Source organism: Podarcis pityusensis (genome assembly GCF_964106645.2).
Source record: "Podarcis pityusensis genome assembly, chromosome: 4".
In the NCBI taxonomy this organism is placed as follows: Eukaryota; Metazoa; Chordata; class Lepidosauria; order Squamata; family Lacertidae; genus Podarcis; species Podarcis pityusensis.
The window spans coordinates 78,394,655-78,407,614 of record NC_138027.1 but is presented as its reverse complement, the minus strand read 5'-3'; the positions used below and the strand labels follow the sequence as shown (position 1 = coordinate 78,407,614).

At 42.7% G+C, this 12,960-nt stretch overlaps 1 protein-coding gene across 4 annotated transcripts in view; it reads right to left on the bottom strand.

Moving 5' to 3' along the window:
* The window catches only part of SLC5A7 (solute carrier family 5 member 7), a 32,824-nt gene extending 22,182 nt beyond the window's left edge, over positions 1–10,642 (bottom strand). The window contains exons 1-2 of one of the 4 annotated variants that reach the window (XM_081003103.1): positions 10,520–10,642; positions 4,886–4,968 (exon numbers count right to left, since the gene is read on the bottom strand). The gene's annotated coding sequence lies outside the window, so the exon portion shown is untranslated. Of the gene's footprint in view, positions 1–49; positions 2,588–4,885; positions 4,969–10,519 lie in introns of those variants that run through there. The other 3 variants (XR_013985381.1, XM_081003104.1, XM_081003102.1) reach the window with 3 other exon arrangements.
* Positions 10,643–12,960: the final 2,318 nt, after the last annotated feature.

The window sequence follows — 12,960 nt, the reverse complement described above, 5'->3', positions numbered from 1 at the left end:
TCCTCCCAACTCCCCCCTTTTGTTTCACTTATCCTCACCCCCAATTCACCTCTTTTTCCAGCAGATATCCTCTTCTCCCTTCTTCCTCTGAGCTCTGCCTCTACTTTCCCTTGATCTGGCATCAAGCAGCTCAATCCCAGCACCTTGTGTTCACCCACAGAGGCAGAGTGTGAGAAGCAGCTTTCCCTTTCTTTAAAGGGACAGGCACAATTGCAAAGAGCTCCAGTCCTACGAGAATTTCAGGCTAGTCTGTACACATCCAGGGTCCTGTGTAGCACAGAAGGGAAGCCAGACATCTTCCTTTCCCTAAGAGGCTGAATTTCCTCACTTTTGGGGAACTGGTGCCTTCCCTTCTATTTCACCCCGTTCCCAATGGTTCTGTGAGACTACAGCTATGGAGGCAGTCAGAGCATCAGCCATTCTCAGTGGGAGAATTACCTAGGGCTCCACTCTCAAGGGAGAAGCAATTCTTTCAGGAGGTGATCAGGAACAGCAAAACAGAAGGCCCTTGGCCTGGATTAACCCACTACCCAGCCCACTGCCACAGATGCTGTTTCCCTTCTTCTCCCCCTCCTATTGAACCTATGCTCGTTTGGGGGCCTGCGTGTGGTTATTGGATTAAAAGAGGCGATTCCGTTATAAAGGAGTGGGGTGCGGAGGCTGCATCCGTCAGAGCTGGGACAAACACGTCACAGGGCAAATGGGGGCTGTGGGGCAGAGATGACTCAACAGAGCGTGATCTGCTACGTGGGGGAGAGAATGAAGAGAAGAGTGGAAAAAGACAATGAGTGTGGGACTGGAACATGAGACAAAATGCCAAGGGGTGAGTTTTAGGGTCCAAGACTAAGCAATCAGGAAAGGGAGACTTTGTCAGCAGTAGAAGTTCTCTCTCTCTCTCTCTCTCTCTCTCTCTCTCTCTCTCTCTCTCTGTGTGTGTGTGTGTGTGTATTTGTGTGTTTGTAACATTGTTCGAAAACATTCAAGTGGCTTAAGTAAAATGATTAGGTTTATTAGATTTTTATCCTGATTTGCCTCCACAAAAAGGAAAGAGTGCTCATATTACTTTTGCTGAATTCAGGAATTTTGACATCACTGTGGGGATTCTTTATTGTCCCAGTAACTTGGCTGTCAGTGTTTTGCCATAAAATTGCAAAATCTGTGGCAAACCATCTCCTATAATTTCCTTTCATTCTCAAAGAACCTATTTCATTTGCCAAGAAGACCCAGTCAAAGCTTGAATATTTACTCCCAGTGTACGAGATAGCAGCTGTGCAGGAGTGTAGATGCAGAGACTGGGAGTACGTCCCGTTGAGCAAAGCAGGACTTAGTTTTGAGTTAATACGTATGAGGTTAAAGAGCCCTTTTAAATTTTGTACTTATTGGTGATGCAGGTGAGCACTGTTCACCAACTTCCATGCGGGGACCATTGTGGGCCATTTGCCCATGGTCATCTTCTGAAATGAAAGTTGGTTAAATGAGATTTAGCAGTCTATCAACATCTGGAGGGACACAGGTTCCCCATCCCTGCTTTAAGATAGTAAATACCTCCAGATGGAGCTAAGTATTAGTGACCCCATCATAAAATGAGTGCTTCTACTATCCCAGATTGTTTGGGCATCTTTCTCTGGGTTGTTAGTGTGGGAGATTAACACAGCCAAACATAACAGTACATATTCAGCAGTAAGAAAGGGGTTAAGGATCACAAAGTTCTGTATTGGTAGAGAAGACTCAGATTGGTCATGACTTCTCACCTTTGGGGAGGGAGGAAGCAAAGGTTGTTTCCTGTTCCTCTCTCTCTCTCTCCCCCTCCCTCTTTGAACCATGTAACTTAGCAGATGCCTGAGGCTGAGGCTCCAAACTTCTGTATTTCATAACCAAGAATACCTTACCAATGTTGTTTCTGCTGTAGCATTCAATGATGCATGGGTGAGACCACTGATTACTGTAAGTAAAGCATTTAAACTTACTTAAGGTTGTAGTCTATTCACTTTGAGATGGGTAGAGGTGGGGAAGCACATTATCAGTGCTTAACACTGGGATATTTACAGGTCTAACAACCTATATTTCCCACACTTTGCAAATGTTGCACGTATTTCTGTTTTAAACTCTACTGGGGTCTGTTTTGGCTAAAGAGTGAGTCGAGCCCCACATTATTTAATTCAGGCAGTCAGCTTTTCTTTTTTTTACTTTTGTAGTTTCCCACACAAGTGGGATTTCAGAATTAACTGGCATCCACCAGTTATTTCCCAAAAGTTAGATCCTTATATATGAATATCTGTCCATGGCTCAGGCTTCTGATTTCTAACCCTTCATTTTCCTGCCTGCAGTCCTTGCTTGTGCAAGGGACACTGCTGATCAGGCTATAGGCAGGAAGAGGAAGGTCTACAGTGGGAGGGGTGGGCAATCATGAAGATTGTGTGGAGTATGGGCAGAGGAAGCCCATGTCTCACGTGGTTGAATTGTACCTAGTCAGCTCTTAAGAGGGCTCGGATCCAGGCTGCCTGGACAATGGCAGTTTTCAGGTGCAAGGGCACATTATCCAGGCACTTGGCTCGAGATAAACAGAACAAACAAGAATAATACTGCAAGAAGTTGTATTGCACTTGTTTTCTTTATTGCCATACTAGCCTGAAATCCTAAGGGCATTTTTGTGGATACAAGTTTCCACTGAAATCAGTGAAACCTGCTCAAGTTTGCATGCACAGGACTGGCTGTATAGATATGAAATGACAAAAGTATATATAGCTTCTTGATTACAGCTTCTTGGTTTACATTTCACAGACATTTGTTTTCCCTTATTAAAATTGTGCACTTGTATTGCACACAGGCGTTCTCACAGCGGCTTACAAAACTAGCTTAAAAATTCAAATGACAAATTCTGCAAAATCCTGTATGTCGCCCTGTTCCTGACCTGCCATATTAACAAAAGTCTATGTGGCTTTTTAAATAGGATCTTTCAGGTGAGACATTCAGCACATTCAGCTTATTGACTTCTTTGAACAGAACTGACATCTGAATAAGTGCCCTTAGATGAACATCCCTTGCAAACTTCAATTCCTTTATGGTGCAGGCTGTTATGCACCCTTAAGTGATGGAACAGATACTTTCCAGGGGAGTAGACCAACATTTTTCATTTTTAAATAAGGCTATGTAACATGGAAAAAGAGTGAAAATATACACAAAGAAGGTATGTGGCAGGTGTTTTGGGTTCACCCCCTCCCTTGCAAGTATTCTGATAAGTTATCCTACACAAAACAGGCTTAAGCAAAGTACTCTAGTGTGCTCTAGTTCTTCATATGGAGTAGAAGACTATTACCCAAATGAAAGAAGCAACTAAACTGTCTCATTTGCTCTCTGTGAGTTTATGACCAAGAACCTCATCACTATGATATATAGACTCCCTGGGACTCCAAGAGCACACGAGCCCATCCACATCTTCCCTCAAAGCAATCAGTGACTGCTGATTTCTTTCAGAAAGATTTTCCATTTCCATGCCTTCCTCTTCCCCTCCCCCCTCAATTCCAGGCAGGTGGTTTGTCTAATCAATGGCCGGATAATTTCTTTGGGGACTCTGTAGTTGCTTAAAGAAATTGTACTGGGACACTCAAGATGAATGACATCCTGGAAGCCGCAATTTTAGTCTGCGGCCTTAGTTCTGTATGTATGTATGCTTTCTGATAATTCTGCTGTAAAGCATTTCTTAAATTAAGCATCTGCCACCCAAAAAGTTCGTAAACCTGGCTTTAATGGGAAAGTCCATGCTAACCGAAAGCCCTGTTTTCAATTTGATTACACGTAGTTTGCCATTCCTTGTTTTATATTGTTTTAGTATTTTTAGCGTATGTTGCTCTGATCTCCTTCTGGAGGAAAAGTAGGCTATACTTGATAACAAATACAATAATAAGACTGAGATGCCTTACTTTAGCCATGGTGATTGGCTGTGCAGAGAGACTGATCTTTGTTAGTATGCTCTGCACACTTTAGAACTAAGCCACAAACTCCCCAAAAGCATAGTTAAGAAGGAGCTAGGGTACTAACAATAATTAGCCAAGTCTCCTAACCTCTGCTACAGGTTCACCTGTCACTTATCTGAAGGGTGAAACCCCTGTTCTAGGGTTGACATCTCACAATCTGGATCCTGGACACACCCTTTCACTGTTTTCATCGTTCACTAAAGTAGTAGATGAGAACTGCTGCAGCTCTTCTTCCCTATTCACTCCGTGGTCCTGTCATTGGATCCTTTCCTCACCTGCTATGGTCTACAGATTTCAGGGTGTGCTACGCAGCGGATGAGGGAAGGAGCAGGAGAAAGCATTGCAAATGGTGAGAGGAGCTATAGCCATTTTGTTTTGTCCTAAATGAGAGATTAAAAAGAGTTGTGCTTGACCATCTTGGGTTGTGGAGTGGAAACGTTATCCTCTCCACATTCAGTCCAATTGGAGTAGGGCGAGATGAGAGGCTCCTTGTAGTGTTAAGCAAACAGTCCACCCAGCCAGCTGAAGGAAGGACAGAACTGGAATTAGAAGGGGACCAGCCCCTTCCCTTCACCTTTTGTGATTGGCCCTAAATTGATGCTAACAGAAAGATATGTTTGGGCTAAAATTGCAAGGAGGGCTTGTGAAGGATTTTATGATGGCCTTCCCTCTCCCCTCATCATTTGATCATCATCATTGTGGGACAAATGGCTGGTGCAGCCATTTTACCATTTTAGCGTATGATGTTTGCCTTGCCCAAAGGCCTCATCGCTTTACATGACAGCTGTGATGCACAGGGCCTCATCATGGGAGCCCAGTTACCTCACTGACATGCCACTCCTCACCTCACAGAAAGCCTAAGGCCAACAGCCCAAACTTTGTTTGGCACATCTTTATATTTTTTTTCATACCTGTTATCCAGTACTGTTCGCTGACCATGCCCAAAGCATATCCGGATAATACTTCAGAGGGCCTGCATGCATATACCTGTGTGCTGGATAGAGGAGAATAAAGAACCATATACAGTGGTACCTTGGTTTAAGAACAGCTTAGTTTATGAACAACTTGGATTAAGAACGCTGGAAACCCGGAAGTAGGTGTTTTGGTTTGTGAACATTGCCTTGGAATAAGAACATGTTTCGCTGCCTGTTGAGTGTGTTCCATTTATAAATTGAGTCCCCCGCTGCTATGGGAAAGCACGCCTTGGTTTAAGAATGCTTTGGTTTAAGAACGGACTTCCAGAATGGATTAAGTTCGTAAACCAAGGCCCCACTGTATAGAGAGAACAGATTTGCTTATTTAGTTTGTACAGGGAGGAGAAACATGTGGATTCATAACATGGATCTTCAATATTTAATTTGGACCTGGTTCACTCAGCTTTTCCAGGTCTTCTCCACTTGTATTCTTTTTTGACGCTGTAGACGGAAGTGCCCATAAAGAAGTGAGACAGAAAGGCCATAAATTAGTCTATTTTCACAAAGCTGCTTTTTAGTACAGTGGTGCTTCTACAGATTTATTAGGAGGTTGTCGCAGCCTCTGCTTTTATAACTTTAAACAAATTACACAGAGACTCTATGCTTCCCCTCTTCCACCCCCCAGCCCGGAAAGCTTTTTACAAAACCATATTTCAAAAGTGGTTCATAATTTATTATGTATACACTGGAGCTATGCAAGCGACACAGTTGTTAGACCTAATGAGAAAACATGAGAGGCCTTGTGTGATTCAAATAGACGACATAAAACCTACAAGAACCTGAAATCCTTTCAGCTAATGTTCAAGGAAGCCTCACAAAGTCAAAGTCAAATCATGCTTCTTTTTCCATTCTTTACTCATGCCAGGGCTGCCTATATTCAGCATGGGGGCTAATTCTATCAGTTTTTACTGACAGAAACCCCTCACAACCAGAGTCTCACAAGGGCCCTCTCCTTTCTGTTACTCATGCTCCATAGGGTTAGGGAACCTTTGGTTACCCAGCTGTTGTTGTTGCCCTTCAGATCCCATCAGCTCCAGCCAGTGCGGTCAAGTGTCATGGATGATGGGAGCTGAGATCCAGCTATACCAGGAGGACCAGTTTCTCCACTCCTGTCCCAGAAGAAACCCTTTCTTCAACTTGGTCTCTGCACTGCTCATCCATTTAGAAGCAGGATTAGCCCCCCCCCCCAATCTATTTTAGTTTCATACCCCATGAATTTTTTTTCTTTTGCCCTTTCTTGAAAGCACTCAGTGTAATTGGCCAGGGTCGTTTAGGTAGCCAATTGTACTACCATTTTGTTTTCTGCATCTAGGTCACATGTGCTCTAGATCTATCATACGGTAGTCACTCCTCATTCTGTGAATGTTAGTCTTGCCCCTCTACATTTACATGTATTAACACTCTACCTTTTTTGTATTTAGAATCTTTATATTGTTCAATTATTTTTCATGTATTTATTGAACTTGTTGTTATGAACAAATGAATTCCATTTTTAACCCACCTTTCACCATCAGGTGTCATAGTGGGGTACAACAACTTAAAATTCAATATTAAAACAAATTACAGTCACATGACTTGTTTTTGTTTTCTTGATATTATGTTGATATGGATATTTTATTTATACATTTTGATGATGTGCTACTGTCAGATGGTTTGAGATCAACATTGTTGATGGAAAAGATATTTGCAAATATTGGATGTCTGGAGCATGCATGGACTATGCCTGTCTTGAACAACTTTGAAAACAATGTCCTTTTCCATCAGCAGTTTTTTCATCCACACCTTGATTAGTATTTAGTAGTGTTGACAGGGTGTAGATAACATTGCTTTGGGATCTAGCCCATGGGTCTAGACCTACCCTAGACCTTTGAGGAAAACTGTGCTGATTTTGTGAATTTCCCTTTTTTGCTTTATTCTTGCCTTTTCTGTTAAAAACAAAAGCTTGTACATCAGATTACAATATCTGGCCTTTCAAGATACCACAAGTTTATGTTACAAAAAGGGATACGATAGGCACACAACAATGAAATCACAAAAGAGGATAAAAGAAGTGCAATGACCAAGATGCAAGTGAAGACTGGATACATTGGGCTGGGTCCAGTCCAAGTTGTTCACACTTAGTTCCCATTAACACCAGTGAGATGAGTTAAACCATAACTAACATTTTGCATTGATTTTGGCAGGACTTGGGTGCAATTAACTTAGTCTGGATTCTGCCTATTTACAGCACAATCCTCTACATGCCTATTTAGAAGTAGTCCCACTAAATTAAATGGTAAATAGGTATAGGATTGCAGCTACAATATATCTGAAATGTGACTACTACAAACACCCAAGGACTAATCTTCCCAAAGCTACTCAACCATTTCGATTCCTTTTGTAATTTTTAAAAATACCATATTCATATTATGGCTTAATTCAGATAAAAGATATGCAGCTGAGGTTCCCCAGAAGTGCCTGTGCAATTGGATGTAATATGTTTATGTAATATACCTAATTTGTTTTCCAGTAGGTGCAAACAACACTATTCGTCTTTTCTGCTTATTATATGCTGGAGATATACAAAGCACACAGCTAATCAGCACCATGGACAGAGAGCAAAGTGTCCCATGCATTTACTTTTGAAGCTTTTAAACTGGATTTGTGAGATCTGCTTTTTTTTCGGGGGGGGGGGGGAGTCTTCAAGAGAAAATGTTAAAATTAATCTTGCTTCAAAACCTGTGTTGCTGGACTCCAACTCCCAGACAACATGTTCAGTGGTTAGGGGTGATGCACGTTGTAGTACAACGTCTGGAGGGCTACAGGTTAGCCATCCCATGATATAAGTGAGTCTCACTTTAATAAGAGACCCTCTTTATAGAACGAGTCTATTAAAGCAACCTTCCTCAACTTGATACCGTGAGGACCTTTTGGACTACAACTCCCATCAGCCTCAGCCATCATGGCCAATAATCTGGGGTGATGGGTCTCATAGTCTAAAACATCTGGAGGACACCAGGTTGGAAAGTCTGTGTAAAACATTATTAAAAGAGCAATCCTATACACACAAGCCAGGGAGTGAGACTGCCAATTTGGGGGGTCAGAAAGACATTATCCAGTACTCTCAAAGGGGTGGTGAGAGGGTAGCATTTGTCAAAGAAGGGTTTGTGCCCTAGGTTTTTTTTTTTTAAATAATCTGAAGGAAAAATAACTTTGTTGTTTTTGTAACAGAACACACCCCATTGCTTTCCTTTTGTCTCCCTGGGCCTGTCATTCTTGGTGACAAAGGGTAGGTAAGTGGAGAAAAAGATGAGCCCCACATTGAAATTCTTGTTTCCCTGTCTCCCTTTGCTGTCTCAAAAAATTAGAGAACATGAAGAAGAGCCATAGCTCAGTGGTAAAGCCTCTGCTTTGCATGTGGAGGGTCCCAGGTTCCAACCTTGGCATCTTCAGGCTAAGAAAGACTGTCTGGGCCATATCTGAAGCTTTAATTCCACTGGTGCAACAGCCTTCTGTTACTTACAGAACCTTTACACAAAGTCATCTCTGGAGGGCTGGGGACCAGAGCAGACTTGGGGCGGAGAGGAAACAGAAGTCCCATTGTACTAGTGGAACCCTGCTGGTGCAGCAATTGATACAACTCTGTGTCTGAAATCCTGGGAAGTCACTGCCAGTCAGTGTAGACAATATTTTGTATATTTAGTTCAGAATTTATAAACATCCTTACATTCAGAGAATACATGGTATACAGAAACAGAACATAAAACCCTATAGAGATAATAAATCAGTGTTAAAGCATAAACCCTATCAAGAATTAAAAACAGCAACAATAAAATAGACTACCTGTAATTTGGGAAGGCTTAAGAGACATAGGGAACCTGGTGGAGCAATTGCCTGGTGTAATATAAGGCAGCTTTGTGTTTTCATATATTCCTATGATCTTTCATTTCAGCCCCCTGAATGTTTTGCTTTTTAATTCTTTTGCTGTAGTTTTAGAAGATTTCATAATGCTGCAACCGGACTCAACTAAACCATTGTACATCCATGTATTATCAATAAATCAAATGTTGGGATGCAAAAATAAGAAACAAGCCCTCGCTCTAAAAAGAAAAAAACAACAAATTTGATCCAGAATCTCAAGAATGTTTTAAAGAGGGCTAAGATATGTCAGTTGACTTTTTCTCTGCCAAAATCTTTTATCTGGCAACGACTCGTCTGTTACATGCTCCCCCCCCCGCCCTTCCTCACATCAATCTTTCATGCAGCAACACAAAAGGAAATATAGCCAAGCATGTTTAATGACCTGAGGAAATATGGAGAGCAAAACAGGATAATTTCACAGGGTCTATGAAAAGACAGGAAAACTATGCTACAAAGGCAATTGAACAAACAGCAACAAAAACAAAATGGTAAACATGGATGGAAGCTTGCCCAGAACTCAGCTAGCCACCTGAAATTTGTTTGTCCAGATGACAATAATCAGGGCACCTGTTCCATCAAAATTCCAATCAAAGCTATGAACTTGTATGAATTATAGAAGCACAAACAATACTGCAATGTGAGTGCTATCTTGACAGTTCTTTTTTAATGGCTTCAAAGTCATCCTCATCTCAACTGAGTAAGGGAGCACCTCTCACAGACGGAGAGAGACAGAGACACACAGAGAGGATGTGTACACATAAAGCACATATAAGTAGATACCAATCCAGGTCTGTGGAAATCTCTGTGTTCTTCCAACCTCAATTTGGGCAGCTAAGTTAGTTTTGCTATCTTTTACAGGATGATTACTTTAGGGCATATCATTTGATTGCCACCTATTCATAAAAACCTAATGACCAATTACAATTCTGTTATCATACCCTGAAATTTCTCCACTTTCTTGCACAGGTATAATCATGTACTCTTGGACTCTGCTTTTTTCTGACAGAGGGGAAAGTAGTTTTCCCCCATGGGTGCAGACATTATAATGTTGCATGCTTGATATTAAAACTGTCAATTTTCTTTATTTGCAGCAAAGTAAGAAGTGGTATATTCTCTTTCATGTTTGCATTGATGTGATTCCCATCAGTTTACTGCCAAGCAAGCCAAATGAAGCAGAGGAGAGTTGTGCAAACATTTTATTCATTGAGCTGGAATATTTATTTTTTAAAAAAAATTGTATGCTGAAATATTTCAATGCCTAGCTTTCTTGAAATACCTTTAAAGTAATTCCTTCAGGATGTCTGCCAACTTCTGCATATAAGCTATCAATTGTTATTGTTCCTGTTTGCTCAGTTTTGATAGGAATGGAACTCTGGGATCCTGAGAGAAAAACTCCTGTCAAGCACGGATAATACTTCATGCATTTGATTAACTAAACTCTAGTCCAGGAAAGCTTATGCCTCAATAAATGTTATTAGTTAACTGTTTCGGCTAACTCTGAGGATGTTACTCAGATTGCAGTTTTGTACACAGTGTCACAACTTTCCTACAAGTTCTGAGCCCAGTTTATTATCTGAGGACAACCTTCAAGTCCATGTGAAGTTACAAGAGAAATGACTATGATAACAGGCATTTTTGACACTTGAGGTAAACAACAAAATGGTGCCTCACCAAGCCAGAGAAGAAGGATTGAGTGAAGATCTGTATCAGGAACAAAGGGGGGGGGGAGTATAAAAATCTACATCGAGAGCAAGTGTGGAAGAAGACCAGCAGTGCTTCCTGTTTGCCAACAGGCCACTGTGGCGGTTAATTTTTAAATCTGGCCTCCAAGGAAAGCACTTCAACTGTCGCTACCACCACTGAAGCAGGCGATGCATTCCTTGAAGGCCTAGTCTACTGCCTCTGTGGATCCTGCCACCTGAGGCAGTCACCTCACCTTGTCTCATGGTTCAGCGAGGAGTTCCTCAGTTCATCATTCAAGATACTCCGTTCTATTTTCCCTGTAATGAACCACAGCTTTCCATGCCTTACTGAGCATGGTAAGACAGGCTGCTTTTTATTCCTTTTTTGGTTTTTGCTCCCATAGGTGTTCTCTCTCTCTAATTGTTGTTGTTGTTGTTTTACTTCAGCAACCCTTGACGTTTCCCCATGCAGGTCTGTGGGGGTGCCATTTTGGCGGCGGTAAGTCCTGCCACTTGGAGAACTGAGATCACTGTTAAGATATGGTTACCAGATTTTTTTCAATAAATCCGGGGACACTTTTTTTTTTTTTTTTGAAGCTGAGTAGCAACAGGGACACGGGTGGGACGTGGGTGGTGCTGTGGGTTAAAACACAGAGCCTAGGACTTGCCGATCAGAAGGTCGGTGGTTCGAATCCCCGCGACAGGGTGAGCTCCCATTGCTCGGTCCCTGCTCCTGCCAACCTAGCAGTTTGAAAGCACATCAAAATGCAAGTAGATAAATAGGTACCGCTCCAGCGGGAAGGTAAAGGGCGTTTCCATGCACTGCTCTGGTTCGCCAGAAGCGGCTTAGTCATGCTGGCCACATGACCCGGAAGCTGTACACTGGCTCCCTCAGCCAGTAAAGTGAGATGAGCACCGCAACCCCAGAGTCGGCCACGACTGGACCTAATGGTCAGGGGTCCCTTTACCTTTACCTTAGCAACAGGGAATCAGTAGTGGAGATGGTGAGGCAAAAGACCCTGGGCCCAAGTACATATGCATATTGTATAAAGGCGCAAAGCCCTTCTTTCGAACCCTGTGAAACATAAATGCGCAGTTTTTTTAAAAAACTGGGCAACGGTGCTCCCCTGATCTCCTGCCCCCTTCCTCCTTTGTTTTGACTGATTGGGGGAGGCTTGGGAGTCACAGGTGGGTGGCTGTTGCCCAGTTTTTTTAAAAAAAACCTCTGCACATTTATGTTTCACAGGGTGCAAAAGAAGGGCTTTGCACCTTGCCTGGCAGAGAAACCATGTGCCTTCTGCCCCTCCTGGGCGGCGCCTGCCCACCCGTGACTCCCGAGCCTCCCCCGATCTGTCAAAACAAAGGGGGAAAGGGGCAGGAGATCTGTACCACCGGACGTCCCTGGTTCCCCTTCAGTAGTGGCGGGGGCAGCAAGCAGCTCCTGAAGCCAGCCAGAGCCAACTGCGCTACCAGGCCGGCTCTGGGCTGCTGAGGCTGCTACTGCCACGTTTCCCGGGGACAGATCTGCAAATCTGGGGACAGATTTGCAAATCTGGGGACTGTCCCTGGGAACTGGGGATGTCTGGTAACCCTATGTTAAGATCTTCAGCGATGTTTTCTGTTTGAAATTCAGACCAGAACCATGAGGCTTAAAAAAAAGTATTCCAAAGCTTTAAAAACGAAACAAAAAAACACCCTCCGATTTATGATGTGCTTTTATTTTATTTTGTTAGGAACATTGAATAAAATCATTAAACAAAGCATTGCCAAACACAAATGCCAATGGGATAAAAACAGCCGCACTCCTGGACAACGTTGCCTCATGCATTTCTCAGATGAGGCAGTGAGGCTTTGAATTGTGACTTTTGCGTGGTTTTTCCATGCGACATTTGAAGTTTTGTTCTCATGCAAATCATCCCGACGGGAACATCTGCACACTTTACTGGATGCCAGTTCCATGAGAGCTGATGACTCCTGATCAGGCACAGAGCTCAGGGGGGTAAGGAAATAAGTGGGAGAGGAGACGTCTGGGTGTTTGGTTAGTGAGGAGCAAAAGGAAAGAAAGAAAGGGCCCTGGAATGTGTGGAATTAGGGGTGTTTGTTTGTTTGTGGGAGGGGGTGGAGTTACACTGAGGTTTGGGAGTACTGACCAAAACAAAATGCCTTATACCAATATCTATACCTATAGAACTTGTATAGTTCCATATAAAATCCATTCGCCTTGCAGAATACTTAAAGTGAGATTTTAGGGCAGGCCAATAATATTTTGACGCTTGAGGTGAAGGAAGGCATCATGCAGAAGTCAAGTGAATTGGCAGTTGAATCTTGCTTCACCTTTGGTGACAGGACAGCATTGTCTGCCACACCTGAGGCAGCAGGCCAGATTAGGGACAACAGAGGTAATTGGCGGGGAGTCTGTCCATTTTGGTT